The following is a 13428-nucleotide window of genomic DNA, read 5'->3' on the forward strand; positions in this document are numbered from 1 at the left end:
GCTTTCTGCAACTACTAACTCACTCTCTTACACGCTCGCTCACTCACTCGAGATCGTGCACTTGGAAGCCAGAGGCTCTTCCCACCCCCATTTTTCTCACTAACACGGATTGTAAAGTTGTCGAATATTTCCAGCGTTTGCTGTTTTGTACCTTGTGCTTTTCGGTTTTGTGAAGCCGACTGGACCCTATCCAATCAATTTCCACACTAGAGTAAGGGGTGGGGGATTTGTTTTATGAGCCAGAGGTTACAATGACTGAGGTGTTTCTCCCGCACCCCCATTCCAGTCAGCAGAGTTGTGTATTTTATAAACCGTGCGCAATGCACGGTGTCTTTTTATTTTCTCTTCCCTGCATTTGTAAAGTTTTTTAAATGCTGCCCTTTCACGGACAGGACTTCATGTGCGCAGAAGTGGTGCGCTCGTATCGCAGAATACAAACGGTCGCTAATTTATTGTGCATCAAACACATTTGATTGCGGGGTATGAGAAGCGTCCTGCTTATCTGACAATGTTGTGTATCGAGCAACTTTACTCGGCTGTCTTCCTTCCCGCCCCCTTGACCTAATGCACAAAACATCGTCTTTTGGGCTTGGAAAGGCTGAACCATGTTTTCTGCTTTAAACTCTGCCGCCCGCAGTACTTGATTCCCACGCCAGAGGTTGATCGCAGACCTGAGCTCCTGAGTATTTTGTCTCAATTTTACACCTTCCCACACGCGTCCTGCCTCCTGAAGTGTCTCAATAATTTTGAAGGGAGCGCAAAATAAAGCAAGGATCCGCTATAAGCGAGTGGAGCAGAGAGCTGCCTCGATTTAAGAGATAACTTATAAAAGCCCAGTTTATTGCGGATGGGTCTTTGTTTTACTGTACTGCATTTACATGCGGACGGAATTACTGCTTTTCAAAGCAGAGCTGGATTTACAAACGACTTTTAAATCTGCAGCAGTGATTATTTTAAGCGATTTCCAGATCCAGCGAAAGGACAAAATAATAGTGGATGTTCTCGACTTTTTTTTAAATTAAAGGCATTTCTGAGATGGGCATTTTTTTCCAGGTTTACATGTTCAAAGAAAGGATAATTATCAGATTGCGTTCAATCCTGTTTCCTAACGACTTTCACAACAAAATCAGCATGATTTCTCTTGCTGGTGTTTTTATTTTTTTTTGTGTGCGTATTCCTGAGATTGAAACACATCTCTCTTCTAATGTAGAACTTTTTAAAGCACCTTTGTCAATGGGAACACCACCACCTGTAAGTCCCTCCAAGCCACTCACCATCCTGACTTGGAAAAATATCGCTGTTCCTTCATTGTCGCTGGGTCAAAATTCTGGAACTCCCTCCCTAACAGCACTGTGTGTGTACCTATGGACTGCAGCGGTTCAAGAAGGCAGCTTACCACCACCGTCTCAAGGGCATTTGGGGATGGGCACTAAATGCTGACCTAGCCAGTGATGCCCACATCCCAGAAATGAATTCGTTTTAAAAAGTCCCAAGGTGCTTCACAATTATTATACAAAAGTGGGCAATGGACCATATTACAACATGTAACCAAAGGTAGTGTTTAAGGAGCATCTTGTAGGACATTAGCAATGGAGACATTTAAAGGAAAGAATTCCAGAATTTAGTCCCAAGACGGTTGAAGGCATGGCAGAAATGGGGATATGCACATATGGCCAGGAATGGAGAGTTCTTGGAGGTCTGTAGGGCTGACATGCATGACCATGGAGGGACTTGAACACCAGAATGATCATTTTAAGTTTGAGATACTGTTGAACACAAGCACATGGATAATAAGTGAATGGGACTTAATGTGAGTTAGGTATTGGCAGCAGTGTTTCATATGAGCTCAAGGATGGCAGGTGGAAGGCCAACCAGGAAAGCATATCTTGGGTGGCCAAATTGGACAGTCTTGCCTAAAATTGCCCCCATTCAAGTGTCCATTTTGCTGCTATCAGTTTATCCTTCAATATTAATAAACAAATAGAAATCAGCACGAACGTCAGAACCTGAGGAAAATGTGGACCTTTCACCACTTATTCCTTTTCAGTATAAAAATTAAATGTTTCAAGTGATCTAACCATTTATCTATAAAAGGCATCGCATTTTTAAGAATGTGCAATTGTGGAAGTTTTAAAATTTTTACATGACTCTTGCTGAAGCCATAAAAATGTCATTAAATTAAAACAAAAATAACTTCCCTGCAGCACCTAAATTCTGTGTCTAATTTTACATCCGTTTTGATCCAGCATAATTTAAGGAAATTTGCATATAAGACTTGCATGGTCAAAGGTTTTATCTTGAACCGAAATATGTTTGGGTCAAGGATTAATAGACAGATATAAAAGATTGAGGTAATTGTGTTGTATATTGTTGCTTGATCTTTTTAAAGTTGGTATTTGCTTTGTGTCTTGATTGTGTACCTTGGGCGCAAATGCACAGGAAATTCCACCCAATATTTTAACTCTTATTTTGATTAATCATTATTGTCTTAGTTTCAATGCAGCTGCATATTTGTTACTTTGTTACTATTTGAAAATTGAAGCTAGCCATCAATGTTTTCATAAATTTGTAAAATGGTTTAAACAATTCGAAACATTATTTTGTGCTTGAGTAGGCAGAGAATATCAAGGTATAAAAAGAAACGTTGACTTCAATAAAATTTAAAATTTTGGAAAATAGTGTAAATGAATTTCTCTTTCAAAATCTAACAGGTTTTTAAAAAATTTATGGAGAAATGTTTGAATATTTCTGTATTATCTCATTAAATGCCTTGCATCTTGGTATAAACCTTATATACAGAAAATATGATTCATGGCGAATCCTTAATCTTTTACATAAACAAAGATTTTGCTCTACCGGTCTACTTATTTTGCTACATCAAATAATACTGCCAAACAATCTTTCTTGCAAAGCAGTTGTTTCAATATTATGCATTTCATTATCTTGCTTTATGACCTGGAAAAATACAAATTGGGAGAAGTTGTTAAGAAATAGAATAATGAAAGGTATTTGACATTTATATTGAATTGAGGCTGTCTATTTGATGTTGACAAATGTACGTAAAATTAGTTATGGCTTTTCTAAATTTGAGCAGATCATTATTTATCATGAAAGGGCAATGCATATCCCTTATCAGTTCATTTGCAATTCAGATGTAGTATTGTAAATAAATATTTCATCTGGCATCTTTGAGTGTATGTAGCTAGTTCACTGGAAGTGCCAAATATGAAAAGGTGCAATTCTTGCTATTTAATGTATTAGTTTATTTAAACTAAAGACTGCTTATTGTAATATTGAATAGTTGGTATGTTATCAATTATGACAGTTATTAATTTAAAAGATATGAACAGTACTTTTAAGTTGTCATAAGTCACATGAGTATAGTACTAGCATGACAAGGCTGTATATTGTACTTTACATAAAGCAATGCCATGGGCAGTAATGGCTTTGCTTGTCATAGAAAGTTAAATCATTGACAGATGATAAATGAAAATGACACAAATTCCATAACAATGAATTAGTGTTGTGACTTCTATTCAGAACAAAGTTCTCTAGTTTTTTTTTTCACCCTTTTCTCACTGAGACAACAGTTCCAAGCAAGGTTTGCTGTAAATCCATTCTTGGGCTTGGCAGTGTAAGGTACTCCCATAAGCAAATCCCACAGTTCCACTTTCCAAAGTTGACCCATGCTAGCTAATTTTGATTTGGATGTTTGAGTAACCAAGGGAGTTCTAACCATGTTAAAAGCAAAATACTACTGATGCTGAAAATCTGAAATAAACATAAAAATGCTGGAAAAATTCCACAAGTCTGGCAGCATTTGTGGCGAGAGAAAGAGTTAATGTTTCAAGTCCATATGACATAGAGCTAAAGAGAAGTAGAAATTTGATGGTATTTAAACTGTTTGAGAGGGTGGAGCAAAATAGATCAGGGATAGTTGGGGGCTAAGGAGAAATTTGACAAATATATCATGGTGTTGATAGTGGCATAAAGGTAAGGTAGCAGAATGTGTTAATAGCAGAACAAGAGTCAGTGCTGTTTTGGGGGAGAAAAGGATTTTAAAAATAATTGAATGAATAAATATAATTGGATTAAAAAAGGGGCCAAGAGGGAGGAGCGAGTTCATAGTCTGAAGTTGTTGAACTCAATGTTAAGTCCAGAAGGCTGTAAAGTGCCTAATTGGAAGATGAGTTGTTATTTTTCTAGTTTGCATTGGGCTTCACTGGAACATTGCAGCAGGTCAAGGACAGGCATGGGAGCAGGATGGTGTGTTGAAATGGCAAGCAACAGAAAGGTCTGGGTCATGCCTGCGAACTGAGCGAAGATGTTCCGCAAAGTGGTCACCCAGTCTGCGTTTAATCTCCCCAATGTAGTAGAGGAAGGTCGCATTCGGAGCAGCAAACAATAGACTAAATTGAAGGAGGTGCAAGTGAAGCGCTGTTTCACCTGAAAGGAGTGTTTGGGGCCTTGGATGGTGAGGAGGGAGGAGTCAAGGGACAGGTGTTGCATCTTCTGTGTTTGCATGGGAAGGTGTCGTGGGAAAGATTTGAGGAGTTGGGGGTGACGGGGGATTGGATCAGGGTGCCACAGAGGTAATGGCCCCTGCGGAATGCAGATGGGGTGGGGGGGACCTGAGGGGAAGATGTGTTTGGCGGCGTCATGCTGGAGTTGGCGGAGGATGACACTTTGAATACAGAGGCTGGTGGGGTGAAAAGTGAGGGCAACGGGGACTCTATCATGATTCTGGGAGGGAGGGAGGGGAAAGGATGAGGGTAGAGGTGGGGGAGATGGGTATGACATAGTTGACGGCCTGTCAACCACAATGGGAGGGAACCCTCGGTTAGGGAAAAAGGAACTGATGTCAGAAGTGCTGTTTTGGAACGTGGCATCATTGGAAATGATGTGACGGAGGCGGAAGAACTGGGAGAATAGCATGGGGTCCTTACAAGAAGCAGGGTGTGAGGAGCTGTAGTCGAGGTAGCTATAGGAGTTAGGGAGAAGTCGAGGAAAGGAAATGTCAAAGATGGACTATGTGAAGATGGGAGTGGTGGAAATTGAAAGCAAAATCGATAAATCTTTCCAAGTCCAGACGAGAGCATGAAGCAACATCGATACAGTCATCGATGTGCCAAAAAGAGAGTTGTGGAAGGGGGTCTGAGTAGGACTGGAACAAGGAATGTTCTTACCCCACAAAAAGGCAGGCATTATAACTGGGGCCCATGGGAGTACTGATAGCCACACCTTTTATTTGGAGGAAGTGAGACACATTAGAGAAGTTTTTCTGAGATAAAAGTTCAGCCAGGCAGAGGAGAGTGGTGGTGGATGGAGGGTTGTTTGGGCCCCTGTTCTAGGAAGAATCTGAGAGAACCCTCAATGCCCTGATGGGGGTATAGAGACTGGACATCATTGCGAAAAGGAAGCAGTTACGACCAGGAAGCTGGAAATTGTTGATATGTTGTCATGGTCCGGAGGATGTAGCAAGAAGTGTTTGAGAGTTGGTGCTCAGCCTCTGCGAGGTAGAGGTCAGTATATCAGACAACAACAGCACCACCAGCAGGTTTGATAACAAAGTCAGAGTTGGACTTGAGAGAACGGAGTTGAGCAAGTTCAGAAGGAGACAGGTGATAGGAACAGAGAAATTAAGACGGCCGATGTCATGCCAACATTTCGCGATGAAAAGATCGAGAGCAGGTAAGAGGCCGGAGGGAGGGGTCCAGGTAGAGGGAGAATACTGGAGGCGGGTGAAAGGATCCATTGAACTGGAGGAGGGCTCCTGCCCAGAGAAATGAGCATGGAAACAAAGGCGACCAAAGAAGAGTTCAACATCGGGCCGAGCCTGCAATTAATTGAGATAGGGTGTAATGGGATGAAACTGAGTCATTTGGGTAGAGAATGTTCAGCATCAGACAGGAAGGTCAGAGTTGTAACCATGTGTCCCTTTTTACACAAAAACTGGGTATCTTAAACTTACAAATGCTTTCATGTGCACTTCTCCAATCTTTCCTTCAGCCAAAATAATGAATACCCAGGTAAGATGAGGTCGGTGACAAATCCGTAAACTGATTTATTTTTGATGGATCAACATGTATGATTTGCTAAGAGTAGCAACTCTGCACATTTTAAAACTACTCCACAACATGCACTGCAACCAAAAAGCACTCTTCTATCCTAAATAGCTGAAAGGATTTTTTTTTTTGTTTTACTTTGGGTTAGCTTCTAACTCAGAAAATTTGTTGTGCTATATCTTTTTTTCCATAACTCTATATTTTATTCATACCATTTATAAAGGTACATGACATAACAGTTCAAATTTAACATTACATAAAGTCCAAACTCAATCAGCTTCTTTCCATGTAGTGTGTGGCCTCGCTATACTTGCAATTGCAGGTTATAGTTACGATATTTATTTCATGTCAAACACACAGCCCGAGTGGTTTTTACACTGTTTCCATCCCCTCGGCATGCTTTGGGAGGACCTTAAACTGTGGCCTTTGCCCACTGAATCTCAAAGCTTGAGGAATCCACTGCACAGTGACCCTCAGCCTGTAGTCCTGGACCTTGGAATGCGCCATCTGCAACCCTTGTCATTGACAGCTCTTTGTATTGCAAGACCAGCAAGTTTTGGGCAGACCAAAGAGATTTGATAGCAGATGCAGTTTATCTTCATGTGCCTACCTGGAAACAACCTGTATGGCAGAGATGTGCGTTATTGAGCTGCTTGGGATGAACCACAACAAACAGCACTGTCATGCAATATCGTAATTCCTACCCCGGGTCAAGAACTGCCTTCATGCAGCATCTGTTAGACTGGTCTGACCCTGGACGCGGGTTCTGCTCTCCCCTCCGTTAATTCTGACTCTCAAAAGTGTTATCTCACCAAACCACAATTACTCCTGTTAAACTCAAATAATCAAGTTAATTAGAGTAGTAGTGAATGAACAATCAGTAATGTTCAAACTAACATTCATTGTCTGAAGTACACTGATTCAAACATCCTGCCTGAATACTAATCTGGGATTCTCACCTGCCCATCCTGCAGTTGTGAATTTACCCCATCGAGGACTGTTTTTTAATGAATGTTATAACAAGGTTCACCTGTGGCACTATTGTCAGAAGATTAGCATCAATTATATTTTTTAAAGCTGGTTTTCGGCTAGTATTTTGTTTCAATTTGTCCTTTTGAGTTCTGTGCCATTGCCTTACCAATTAAAACGATCTCGTCCTTTACCTGTTACTGTCTGTTGAATTATTTATGGGTTCAACAGTGTAATAACCATTTGTCACAGCATATAATTTTTTTGTATAATGGCCTATCTTGTCGCTGAAATAAGCCTATTGAGTTTTTGTCCTGGGGAAAAAAGTAACTAAGTTTTTTAAAAAAGCCTTTATGGTCTTTCCTCGTTTCTTGGTGAAACTGGAATTGAAATGGAAATCAATTCTATATTTTTTGAGTTCAAAAATTTTGTGCATCATCTACTAAACTGTAATATTCATATCTCCAAAGATGACTGACCACGAACTGAATGTAGAACTGAAGTTTCCCCTTTTTCTTTACTTTATTCTCCTGGACATAGCAGTTGACAATTTCAAGGATGCCATTTTAAATCCCAGCTCCACTCCCAGTAATATAAATCCATGAAATAATAGTTTTTCTGCTACATCAACAGTATCTTGTAATTGTATTGCACATTTATCCTTTTGAAAAAAACATCTGTAGGCATTTGGCATGTGTATTATAAAGCAATATTTGACATAGGCTGCATAATAAGATATTAGGGCAGATAACCGAAAGCATGATAAGAGGTGAGTTTCAAGGAGCCTCTTAAAGGAGGAAAGCAAGGTGGAGAAGCAGAGGTTTAAGCGGGGAGCTTTGGAGCTTATGGCCTTGACAGCTGAATGCACAGCACCAATGATAAAAATTGGGAAAACTCGAGGCAGAATTAGAGGAGCTCAGATATCTCATAAAGCCGGAGGAAATTGAAGGTATAGGGCTTGGGAAGGGTGCAGGTCGGCAAGCACAGGTGATGCATGGACAGGATATGAGTTAGGACACAGGCAGCAGAGTTTTGAATGAATTGAAATTTGTAGAGGATAAAATATCAGACTGCTGAGTTCACTAGGATAGTCAAGTCTAGAGGTAACAAAGGAAGTGCAGTTGATGAGGATTTTGTTAATTGTACAATAGCTTGGTTTGCTTTTGCTATAAAGCAATGAAATGTACATTCATCATTCTTCACATTCTACTATTAGAATTGTCAGCTCATCTTGGTTCACACTCTTGCATTGGAATCAGTAAGTTATGAGTTAAAGACCTGCTCCAGAACTTTGTAAATTATCTATATTGTTGCTCCAATGCAATACTCAATGTGCTTGTGTCAAAATCGTCATCTTTTGAGGTGAAGCATTAATCCTTTCTGCTTGCCCTTTTGGGGAGAATCTGACTGTGTGGAAGAGCACAGGGAGAGCAAAAAGTAAGGGAGACCATGGACTACCTTGAAGAAAAGCAGCAAGTATGCCTGGTGCTGTTTGAGTTGCAAATATTGACCGATGTGTTTTCCATAACAATGAATTAATTACTAAATTACTAAAGAGCTCCTGGCCATCCAAAATATGAAAGGTACAATGCCAATGTAAGTCTATTTCATTCTAGAAAAATAAAGATTTGTGGCACAGGAAACTATTTGAGCCATTGCCTCCACACCAGCCAAAAGGAGCTATCCCACCTTTCGGCTCTTGACCTGTAATCCTTTAAGTGCATATCTGTGTTTTTTTTTTTAAATGTGCAGAGGGTTTCTGACTCCAGGCAATGAATTCCAGATATCCACCACCCTCTGGGTGGAAACATTCTGACTTCACTATTCTCTAAGCCTTAAATCAGTTACTGTAAATCTATATCCCCTGGTTATTGACCTCACTGCTAACAGAAATAGGTCCTTCTTATCCAGCCTTCCTATCCAGGCTCCTCAACTTTATACATCTCAATGAAATTTCCTCTTAGTCTCTTCTATTCCAAGGAAAAAAGACAGCCTATCCAATCTTCCTCATAGCTTTGTAGCTAAATTCTCCATTCCTGGCAATATCTTTTCTATGAATTGCCCCTGTACCGTCTCTAAGTGTGATCACTTTTTTTTCCCCTTGCAATGAGGTGACCAGAACGGTGTGCAGTACTGTAGCTGTGGTCTAACTGTTTTATACAGCTCTAGCCCTCATATTTTCCTTTATTGGCCGAAGCCTAGAATATCACATATGCTTCTTGACTACCTTATCTACCTGTCCTAAATTCAATGATCTGTATACATTCATTTCAAGGTCCTTCTTCTTTTCTCTACAATTTTCCAAATCCTGCTGTTTAATGTATGTTCCCTTGCCTGGTGCCACTTTGCTTTTGATTCCTTGAGCTTTTAGTTTTTTTGATCAGTTAATATTTTTATCACATGCAATATTTCAGCCTCCCCCTCAACTCCAATGTCCACTTTATCCCTTTTCTGACTAGGCACTTCACAGCCTTCCGGACTGAATATTGAATTCAATAATTTTAGATCATGAACTCTCTCCTCCATCCCCACCCCCTTTCCATTTTTTCCCCCTCCTTCTTGTTTTTTCCAATAATTTATATAGATTTTTCTTTTCCCACCTATATCCATTATTTTTAAATGTATTTCCATCCATTGTTTTATCTCTACCTTTTAGCCGTTTTAGATTCCTTCACCCCACCCCCACTAGAGCTATCTGTACCTTGCTTGTCCTGCTTTCTACCCTTAATTAGCAAATTCCTTTAGATAATATCACCTTCAACACCTCTTTGTCCTTTTGTCTGTGACATCTTTTGGTTGTTTCCACCTATCACTGACCCTCTACCTAGCTTTTCTTGTCCCAAACCCCCCCCACTTAAACCAGTTTATATTTCACCTCTTTTCTATTTCTACTTAGTACTGTTGAAGGGTCATGAGGAGTCGAAACGTCAACTGTGCTCTTCTCCACCGATGCTGCCAGACCTGCTGAGTATTTCCAGGTGTTTTTGTTTTTGTTTTGGATTTCCAGCATCTGCAGTTCTTTGCTTTCATCCTTTTTGAGCCTGTTGTGCATTTCAATTCAATAAGGTCATGACTGATCTGATTGTGGATCTTGACTCCACTTTCCTGCTCCCCCCTCAAGCACCCAAAAAACCTTGACTCCCTTGTAGATCAAAGATCAGTCTAATGAAGCCTTGAATGTTGTTGCATCCCCATTGAGACCGATTACTTTTTAAAAGGATATTTGATTCCCAGTGACCAACTTTAAGGAATTGCATGACAAGGTTTAAGTTTTGAGGTATAACAGACTAAATTAAAGCAACATCAAACAATATCTAGTAGGTAGCTAATGCACTAAACTGCAGAAAAGATACTGCCCCCCCCCCGGTAACTTTTTAACACAACCAAAAACTCCATGCCACAGTCATACTTCACTAACTGCTTTACACAGAATTGCAGTTTTTACAGGAACCAGTCCAACATCATTCCTAGTCTCTCCATTTTGCCAAGTCATAACATTGTGTGACTGTCAACAGCAGGATTTGGAAAATTGTAGAGAAAAGAAGAAGGACCTTGAAATGAACGGCAAGTCATAACATTGTGTGACTGTCAAAAGGCTCTTCTGTTTTTGAGATATCCTGAACAAATATCAGCAATAAGACCCACACTGGCAATTCATCTTTCAGATTCCTTAGATTGCCACGGGATGCGGCTCTTTGACCAGAGATAGTCTTCCTTCCCGCATCCTGCTTTGTAGTTCACAGGTGTCAGGGTTCTCTGTTGACCACACAAGCTGCAGTCCTTTGTCTTTGTGTGAGACCTCTCTTTCTCTGTCTCAGATTTCAGACAGAGAGAGAAACAAATCTGCCCAGCTGCTCCTACCTTTGTTTTCAGGTTTTTTAAAAAGTTCTTTCACAGGATGTGGTTGTTGCTGGCTAGGCCTACGTTTATTACCCATCCCTAATTGCCCTTGAGGTGGTGGTGAGCCATCTGCTTGAACTGCTGCAGTTCTTGTGATGTAGGTACACCCACAGTACTGCTAGGAAGTTGTAGGATTTTGACCCAGCGACAGTGAAGGAACAGCAATATAGTTCCAAGTCAGGATGGTGCGTGGGTTGGAGAGGAACTTGCAGGTGGTGATGGTCCCATGCATCTGCTGCCCTTGTCTTTCCAGGCAGTAGAGGCTGTGAATTTGGAAGCAGCTGTCAAAGGAACCTTGGTGAGTTGCTGCAGTGTATCTTATTGTGCTGACTGTGTGTTGGCGGTGAAGTGAGTGAATAGTGGTGGTGGATGGGGTGCCAATCAAGTGGGCTGCTTTGTTCTGGATGGTGTCAAGCTTCTTGAATGTTTTTGGAGTCACCCATCCTAGCAAGTGGAGAGTATTCCATCACACTCCTGACTTGTGCCTTTATAGATGGTGGACAGGCTTTGGGGAGTCAGGAGGTGAGTTACTCGCCGAAGAATTCCCAATCTCTGACCTGCTCTTGCAGTCTCAGTATTTATATGGCTGACCTAGATCAGTTTCTAGTCAATGGTGACCCCCAGGTTGTTGATAGTGGGGGATTTGGCGACCTTAGTGTCATTGAATGTCAAAGGGAGATCATTGGATTCTGTCTTGTTGGAGATGGTCATTGCCCAGCATTTCTGTGGCTTGAATGTTACTTGCCAGTTGTAATCCAAATTTGAACGTTGTCCAGATCTTGCTGCAAATGGCCACGGACTGCTTCAGTATCTGAGGAGACGGGAATGGTGTTTAACATTGTGCTATCATCATCGAACATCCCCACTTCTGACCTTTTATGAAGTATGTCGTATGAGAACTTTGCACTTGTTCAGCATGTCTCAACTTGACCCCCACCCCTTCCCATCAATCCCCATAGTAACCAAGTCACCTAAGCTGCTTATTGGGCAGATTTCAAAATAGATTGTGTGATCCTCTTTGTTCCTTCATTTACCTTGAATTAAAGAGACAGTCCTAAAACATGACCATCTTATAAAACCTTGCATTCAAAACAATATATCTAATGAGCCAGCCTCCACTGCTCTCTGGGGCAGAGAATTCTGATTCTGCCTAGCCATTTGGTGCTGCCTGTGCGCACGCGTTCTTCTCTTTCCCACTCATGCCCCATTCACTCACTCACTCTCCTTTCCTGCTTCTCCATATATGTTCCATAATCTTACCACTTATAGCTCCTGACCTAAAAAAATTCTATTAGCACGTAACTATCCGTGTCCAAATTCCCATCAAATCAACTAATTTCTGTAACATATTTTGTCTGCCAGTTTTATTATATGCAATTCATTTATGCCCCAACTAATAAGACTTGTGTAGTGACAGTGACATTTCACTTTTAATTTAGTGGTGGGTGGGTGGGTGAATGGGACTACAGGGGCCGTGAAAGAAGATAGTATACTAAGTATCTTAATTTCTTTTTGAATACTGAGTGTTTGAGGATTTTGCAGTACTCGCAGCTTATTTATTGCAATAAATCTCATTAATGGCTCTACATTTCTCTTTGTTAAGGCTGATAAATGTGCAAGCTAGTATTAGAAAAATAAATATCTTTTTATGGGGTTGAAATTATGATGTGAAGATTTTACAGTCCAGTAGTTATGCCTTGATTGATTCAAGTAAACTAATATTCTGTGCAGGGTGTGATCTGTCATTTGCTCACCCTTGTTCCATCCACCAGCTCTGCATTGTCGTCTTTTTCACCACCCCTTGTGTCCTTTTCTTCTCTCTTCCACCCCCATCCTCACCAGTCAACCTTATCTAATTTCCTTCTCTGCCCCTCTTTCTGCTCCTCCACTAATTATGTATGCTAACTGCATGTTAACGTGCTGGTAAGACGAATCAAAACTAATACAGATTTATTTAATTAAAAACAATTTAGCTATCTTTTTTAAAATGGTTTGAATATTGGGAAAAGGTAGCAAGATGTTTTTAAGCAGGAAGCAGATGCTACTGAGGCCATGGTGGCAGAGAGGAAACTCTTGTCACTAGAAGGATTCAGGATTGATGGTGAGGAAGTGTTGAATAAACTGTCGGTAATTAAAGTTGACAAGGCACAGGGATGGGATGCATCCAAAGATATTGAAACAAGTAAGAGTGGAAATTTTGGGGGCACTGGCCATAATCTTTCAGTCTTCCCTAGACACTGGGGAGCTGCCAGAGGAGTGGAGAATTGCAAGCATTATACCCTTGTTCAGAAAAAGGTTTTAAGGATAAGCCCAGCAATTACAGACCAATTGGTTTAACTTTAGTGGTGGGGAAGCTTCTAGAAACAGTTATTCAGGATAGAATTAGCAGTCACATGGAAAAATATGTGTTGATTAGGAAGAGCCAGCATGGATTTCTAAAGGGGAAGTCATGTTTAACTAACTTGCTGGAGTTTTTTGAAGGGGTAACAGAGGG

At 40.7% G+C, this 13428-nt stretch overlaps 1 protein-coding gene across 3 annotated transcripts in view; it reads left to right on the forward strand.

Annotated features, from left to right (window-relative positions):
- wasf1 (WASP family member 1) overlaps window positions 1-13428 on the forward strand; it is a 141458-nt gene that overhangs the window by 743 nt on the left and 127287 nt on the right. The window lies entirely within an intron of this gene.

Source organism: Carcharodon carcharias, chromosome 5 (assembly GCF_017639515.1).
Source record: "Carcharodon carcharias isolate sCarCar2 chromosome 5, sCarCar2.pri, whole genome shotgun sequence".
NCBI lineage: Eukaryota > Metazoa > Chordata > Chondrichthyes > Lamniformes > Lamnidae > Carcharodon > Carcharodon carcharias.